General features: G+C 35.0%; 1 protein-coding gene across 1 annotated transcript in view; it reads left to right on the top strand.

Annotated features, from left to right (window-relative positions):
* Positions 1-1,999: 1,999 nt before the first annotated feature.
* LOC106460887 (cholecystokinin receptor-like) overlaps positions 2,000-7,977 on the top strand; it is a 48,720-nt gene continuing 42,742 nt past the window's right edge. The window contains exon 1 of the mRNA XM_022388192.1: positions 2,000-2,069. The gene's annotated coding sequence lies outside the window, so the exon portion shown is untranslated. The remainder of the gene's footprint in view (positions 2,070-7,977) is intronic.

Here is a 7,977-nt window from a genome sequence, read left to right as displayed (position 1 = left end):
GTGCTCGACACGCAATATGAGGGTCGCGGGTTCGAATCCCCGTCCCACCAAACATGCTCGCCCTTACAGCCATGGGGGCGTTATAATTGTACGGTCAATCTCACTATTCGTTGGTAAAATAGTAGCCCAAGAGTTGGCGGTGGGTGGTGATGACTAGCTGCCTTTCCTCTAGTCTTAAACTGCAATATTAGGGACGGCTAGCACAGATAGCCCTCGTGTAGCTTTGGGCGAAATCCAAGACAAACAAACAAAATCTATATCAATCAATCATTTCCCTGTAATTCGACTAACTGTATTTAAGTTATTCGAAATTCTAGTTGTTACGAACTATATATTGGTCAAACTGAAAATTTAAGACTTTGCTCAAAACGTTTAAAAGAATGCTTGCGGTAAACATTTGGTTGCTTAAAAAAGCCTCTGCTCTCCTTTCTTGTATACTTGTAGTATGGAAACAGCTGAGATCGAGATAAAGCTTAATGTTTGAAAGCGTTTTCTCATTAAACCACTTTGAAATACTTCCAAGCTTATGTATGTGCTTGACATACATATTTTTACGATATCATACGTTCAAGGTGGATTATACTTAACTTACTATATATAAGTATCTAATCTTTACGAAGTGTGTTAGGCCTTATATAAGATAATCACTGCTGTCAGGAGAGATTGAATGGAGAGATTGAAGCCTTTGAAGGATCGTGTATCCAGATGTTGCGATGCGTACCTCATGTAATTTGTCTTTATTGTTTATCTGTATTTGGATGCGGGATACATCTGGCAAGACTGGATAACTGGCAAACTGGAGTAGTTATTAACTGTACACGCTACATAGTATTGGCCTGTTCGGGAAAAATCTTCACTTTCATGTTTGCTTTTAATGACATCACACACACATATAAGTCTTTCGGTATAAGCTAAGTTACTTTTCTTCGTAATTGAGATCAGTATTTTAACGACACTCTACAGTTAAATCAGATTAACTCCAAATGCTTTTTAGTTTTCGAATCACCATAGTAACTTCTATCAGTTTGTTTGTTATTAAGCACAAAGCTTCATAATGGGCTATCTGTGCTGTTTCTACCAATGGTATTAAAATCCAATTTTTATAGTTATAAGCTTTTAGACTTACCGCTGAGTCAATGAGGGATTACTTCTATAAGAAAAGTTATAACTTGACCATCAGAGTCTTCATATTTGAAAGCTTCTTCTATCAAAAAAACAACTAAAACTTGACCTTTAGTATTTGTATTTGAAAGTTACTTTTATCAGAAAAGCTAGAACTTGACCATCAGAGTATTCATAGTTGAAAGCTTCTTCAATCAAAAAACAAACAAAAAAACAACTAAAACTTGACCTTTAGTATTTGTATTTGAAAGTTACTTTTATCAGAAAAGCTAGAACTTGAACTCTGACATTGTTGAATTTATCTATTAATACTTATAAGAAGTTTCGTCAGTGTTAACATTACAAACTTTGACGGAAAAGAATCCAGTTCTTTTAGCTGTGTATGAAACATTCGTCAGATTTGTTAAATTAAACATACGGGAAGATGGAACACTAGAGATACGTCTAGAATGATCGAAAGGAAGATTATAAAGTAGAAGGATATATTTCTGTATAGATATACGTAGAGGTAGACTCAACATAAGACATAAAAATGTACATCAACAGTGATTGTTGTAGGAGGTGATTAACTATTAGAGCAACCTTAATTTAACATAGACCGTACTCTATAATTTATTCATCTTAGACCATAGAAATAAATTAGTTATGTAAAACTGATGACTTTCAGTTACGAGTCTTCTTTATCTGACGGAGTAACAATTTAAAGAGATTATGTTGTCAAGGGCTATTAACAGTAGCTTGAGCTAGGAATGATGAAACCGATAAACTCTCGAGTTTAATACCCAAAGGGATATGTGAAAGCACTTTGTCGTCATATTACTTCCAGTTAAGATTGTTACTTTCCCCGTAACTAAGCTCAAGTGGACATTGTCTGTGTATATTCATAGCTTCTGTTAGTCATACTTAGTTGTCACCAGTTTCGAGGAATGTGGTCGTCTCTCATTAATGTAAGTAATGAACCTGTTTGTTTCGTACTCGGATATCTTATAAGTTGATTATCCTCATGACACATTAGTTGTGTAAGTAATGAACCTGTTTGTTTCGTACTCGGATATCTTACAAGTTGATTATCCTCATGACACATTAGTTGTGTAAGTAATGAACCTGTTTGTTTCGTACTCGGATATCTTATAAGTTGATTATCCTCATGACACATTAGTTGTGTAAGTAATGAACCTGTTTGTTTCGTACTCGGATATCTTCCTGTTTGTTTCGTACTCGGATATCTTATAAGTTGATTATCCTCATGACACATTATTTGTAATTCTCCTTGTAAGTTATGCCCATCCTCGGAATCAATACGTAACTGTTCCCTAATCTATACCTTATTTTTATCAAAGCTTTTGAACTGAATAAGTATGTCTCTAATTCCAAACAACGCTGATGAGGTGCCTAAACTGATCAAATTACACATCAGATGCGATCATCTTCAATGTGTGTGATATTTTCTTCTTAGAGGCTTAGCGTAAACATAACTATGGTAAGCGTAGCCCTCCCCCCCCCCCCATCATCGTTATGAAAACTTAAAATATAACATAATATTTAGGGACAATAAGAAACCTGTTGGTTCATGTAAACCGTCTCATTCGCTAAACTAAACTAAAACTATTAAAAAAAATCAAAGCCAGTCCTTATCATTCACATATTTATCTAGCCTACCCTTAGATATACAGCCGTCACCACATCAGAAGGCAACCCGTTCCAAAGGCCAACCACCCCGTTAAAAAAAATATAGCTGTCTTAGCTGAAGATGGCTCCTGTCTTGCCAGAATTTATATTTGTGTCCCCTAGTCCTACCATTCACACCATTAAGTACGAAAAAAGATAATGCATCAACATCATCAATTGAATTAACAGTACTGAAAATCTCAATCAGATTTTCTCTAGCTCTTCTTTTTTCAAGAGAAAACAATTTAAGAGCTTTCAGACTCTCCTCGTATGACAACCCTTTCATTCCAGGCACCATTTTAGTAACCCTTCTCTGAACCCTTTCCAACAATTCAATGTCCTCCATAAGGTAAGGAGCCATCCCAAGAGTGAACACAAAACTCCAAATGTAGCCTAGCCAGTGACCTATACAATGAAAGTATAACCTCTTTAGACTTGTATGCTATATTTCTGTAGATGCAACGTAAGCTCCTACATGCCCTATCACTAGCAACAGCACACTGCTTGAACGGCTTAAGAGACTGATGAAACACTACATCCAAATCCTTTTCTTCCATAACCCTATTAAGGTTATTTTCATCCAAATTACACTTGCATTTATTATAATTAAAACCCATCCGCCATTTATTCGTTCAACTCACTATATGATCTTTTGTAAAGTAGCATCCTCCTCCTCACAGCCAGCAACACCCAAGACCTTAATATCATCAGCAAATTTAAGCAAGGTGTTGACCATTCCTTCATTTGTATCATTGATGTAAATCAAAAACAGCAAAGGTACTAAGACTGAGCTTGGTTTTCTATGATCTTCTAAATCACCCGTCATACCAGTCAGTTTAAATTTCTTAAATTTATAATGCTTTTCTTTAATCTTATTTCCTTCTATAAGGAATGTGTTTACCTTGAATGTTTAACTCATCTGCCCAATTCACAACAGATAATTCTTGTCACATCCCTTCCAAATTAGCTTTTTTGAAATTTGTAACCAAAATATCATTATTCCTTATCTCCATATGCAGCAAAACATTAAACCTAATAGAGCAATGATCACTTGCACCCAGATGTTCCCCACTTTCCACCCTCTCGATCATTTCTATATATGTGCGTGCTTGTTTATTGTGTAATAGAGGATCAGTAAGTTTATTGATTAACTCCAGATCAATGATTTAAATAAAGCTGTTAAGTTGGTATTTCTGATAACCTTGTAGTTTCACTTAGATGCTTGTTGGCAGGGAGGGTCAAACTTAACTTATTAGCAACGATTATAGTTAAAAGATATCATTTATTGTTTCTGTTAGATTTGATTACACGTATAACAGGATAATTTCTAAACACCCTTTCTATAAGGGAGGTGTTTTTAAGTTATAAGTTTGATTATAGTATTTTACACATTCCTTAATTTCTACTGATCCAAATTTCACACTGTGCAGAGATGTCCACAAAGTAGATCCACTACAACAAAATTCTGAAACAAACACAAGGTGTGTGATCGAGTTAAGAGAAAATATTATCTTCATTAGTTACATACATTAATATATTAAAACATTTGAACAGTAACAACACAATATAAGCTGTCATACAATACACATCGTTTTACATATCAAACTATGTTCTAACACAAACCTGTTTACAAAATATTGAGCTCGAGCTTTATAAAATAAGCAGATATGTTGATGTTTCCTTAGTTTGGAAATTCCCATGGCAGAAAAATAATTTTACATATTTAAAGAGCACAGATAGCCCATTGTGTAGCTTTGTGCCTAATTACAAACAAACAATTTTACATATTTAAAGAGCACAGATAGCCCATTGTGTAGCTTTGTGCCTAATTACAAACAAACAATTTTACATATTTAAAGAGCACAGATAGCCCATTGTGTAGCTTTGTGCTTAATTACAAACAAACAATTTTACATATTTAAAGAGCACAGATAGCCCATTGTGTAGCTTTGTGCTTAATTACAAACAAACAACTTTACATATTTAAAGAGCACAGATAGCCCATTGTGTAGCTTTGTGCTTAATTACAAACAAACATTTTTACATATTTAAAGAGCACAGACAGCGCATTGTGTAGCTTTGTGCTTAATTATAACCAAACATTTTTACATATTTAAAGTCTGACTGTCAAAAAAAAGTAAAATGACTTAAGTTTACTTACTCAAACTTTAACCTTGTCCATGTATTTCATATGCACTCTTAGACATCTTCTCAGTGTTACTTTTAGAAAGCATTAACTGTCCATCATCATTGGCTCTCATAAGAGCCTTTGTAAACATAAAAACAATTATTGCGATAGGAATGTACAGTTATTCAGCATTGAGAGTTCTTAAAGATGAAAGCTAATGGAGCTTAAAATCCACTCTATCACATTAAATCTAAATTTTGTTTGTCAGGAAATATTAAAAACTAGCAACAACTGGACTGATAAGCAGCACGAGATGGTAAAATTTACAAAAAAAACGTAAAAATAAAATGTAGCATAGGAAATTTGTGTGCCCGCAGAGTACAGATTAACAGAAACAATCCGTCCTTTGTCAGGATGAAATGCAGAATACAAAAGTATTGAAAGGTTGTTAATTATCTGAAACCAACTTTTGTAAGTACATTTGAGTACCTTTCGAAACCTAAGTACCCCACAGCTGAACATATATAACCCAATAAAAATGATAAAAATAACTATGTGATTCAAAGAAAACACACACATACAAGGCATCATCTTAGAATGTGCGAAATAATATTATGCCCGTTTATTTTATTTTAACCTGTTTTCATCCATCTGAATGGATACCTGTGAATAAAGAATAAAAATATAGATATTTCATTTATTTATGTTTGCTACAAGTTAATGTTAAAGCAAATTTAATAAAAACTTCGTGAACTATTTGGGATGTTTCTAATTTTCCCGAAAAGGGCCCGAACGCCGTCTGGAGGAGTCACCTGTTTTAACCACTCGCATCACTGTACAGTAATGCGTTGTCTGTCAGTCAGTCAGTAGGCGCTAAAATAACGTCACATAAGGACGCTTAACGTTGTAATTTGTACTGTTGTGACGTAGGTAAAACGAGCGCATGCCATGAATCACGAGAAGAATTATGCACTCTGTAGGCTACAACACAGCATAACATATGAACTTCAAAAGCATGAAATAAAAATAGTTGTTACTCTTAAATCTGGTTTTATTTACTCTTGAAACAGAACATTTTCGGGCATCCTGCGGAAGTACATCAAGTTAATAGTCTTGGTCAAAGTGTTTGCATACTGTTTTATATTGATGTCATTGTCTACATGCATGGAGTAGTTATTAAGTAAATGCCCGAGCAGCAACAGAGAAGGTAGCATATGATCGAACAGACATTGTTATTCTAGTCTGTATAAGTTATTTCGAGTTAGTCAAAACACACGTACAAATCTGTTTAGTATAAAAGAGTGTACTTTTGATATAATCTTTTCCAAGACAGATCAGTGCTTTGTTTAGACAATTTCTCTGTACTTGATGAAGAGTTATGCCTCGTCACGTGCCAGAAGTTATAGGGCGTCAAATTTGTTAATGTACAGAAATGTTATGTGGCAAACAGACATTGCCAGGACAGTAGGGTACGTCCAGACAACTGTATCCAGAATCTTGAAACGTCATCGGACTACAGGTAACGTTGTTCCAGGAAAGTTTACTTGTAGACTCCAAAACACTACTGCCCAAGATGACCGTGTTTTGATCAGGTTAACACGTCAAGGTCGAAAGAAGTCTTGCAACACCGTACGACAAGAGTAACGTGAACACATTCATTCCAAGGTATCCAGAAGAATAGTGAATAGGAAACTGACCAAACAAGGTTATTTTGCAAGAAGGGCTCTCTGCAAAACGATAATAACCAGAATTCACCGTCTTCACCGTGTTACGTGGGCATACTGACTTACAGTTAGAACACTGGCAACATGTCATCTTTTCAGATGAGTCCTATTTCCGACTTGTTAAAACTGATGGTAGGATTCATGTTGGTCGTTTGCCTGTAGAACAGATGAGGGACGACTGTACTTTCCCACAGAGAACACACAAGAGGTGACACAGTACATGTTTGGGCAGCTATTCATCATGGTGGAAAAGTTGCTCTTCATATCCTCCAGGGAAACATCAATGGCACTTCGTATAGGCGTCATATGGAGATGATTTTTCTGCCATATGCTAGGTCAAGGTTTGGCAATAACTTTGTGTTCAAAAGTGACAATGTCACTGCTAACATTGTGTGTATTGTACAAGGTTATTTCGACCAGGAAGAAGTTAAAAGATTGCCTGGCCAGCAAAGTCTGCAGATTGTAATCCCATTGAGAACTGTTAGGCGAAACTGAGCCGGAAAACTACCCGTGACATTAAACCATCTAATGTAGTTGAGTTGGAGCACTCTCTAGTGACAAGTATGGATGAAATCACGGTAGATTACACCAATAACCTCATCGACAGCATGTCACGTTACTTTGCTGTGGTTGTTAGAGTACGAAGAGGGCCAACGAATAACTGAATGTTTAATATGAATTGATATTAGGTTAAAGACGCTATTTATAATATTTTGTTGTTGTATATGCTTTGGTAAGGTTTTGTTTTAATAGGTGAAATACTGAATTACACATCTTTCTACAGATGTGTAATAAAATTATTTGCTGTTCTGATAAATCGTTTATCATGTCCATAAAACCTGTCTCATTATACAAACTGCATATGTAGATGTTTAATATAACATGCATTTCTCAGTTTGACAGTGATAAATGTATTTGTATTCCATCTTAATAATAATGATCTTATTTATTGCAAAATATGCAAACATTTTGGCCAAGACTTTACATATTGAATGATCAGAAAGAACTGATGTTGGGTTACGTCTGATAAGACTTTACATATTGAATGATCAGAAAGAACTGATGTTGGGTTACGTCTGATATATCCTGTTTTTGCCTTGTAGGTGAGTTTAAAAAATATATATTTTTATATATAAATTTTTCATATGATTCCATTTAATACACAGAGAATACAATAACCAGAAGTGAGTCCATGATATTGGTGAGTCTCACTTCACAATAACCAGAAGCGAGTCCATGATGTTAGTGAGCTTCACTTCACAATAACCAGAAGTGAGTCCATGATATTGGTGAGTCTCACTATACAATAACCAGAAGCGAGTCCATGATGTTAGT

The sequence above is a fragment of the Limulus polyphemus genome, unplaced genomic scaffold (assembly GCF_000517525.1).
Source record: "Limulus polyphemus unplaced genomic scaffold, Limulus_polyphemus-2.1.2 Scaffold36, whole genome shotgun sequence".
In the NCBI taxonomy this organism is placed as follows: Eukaryota; Metazoa; Arthropoda; class Merostomata; order Xiphosura; family Limulidae; genus Limulus; species Limulus polyphemus.
Note: the sequence above shows the minus strand (reverse complement) of the source record. Positions and strands in the feature narration are given on the sequence as shown.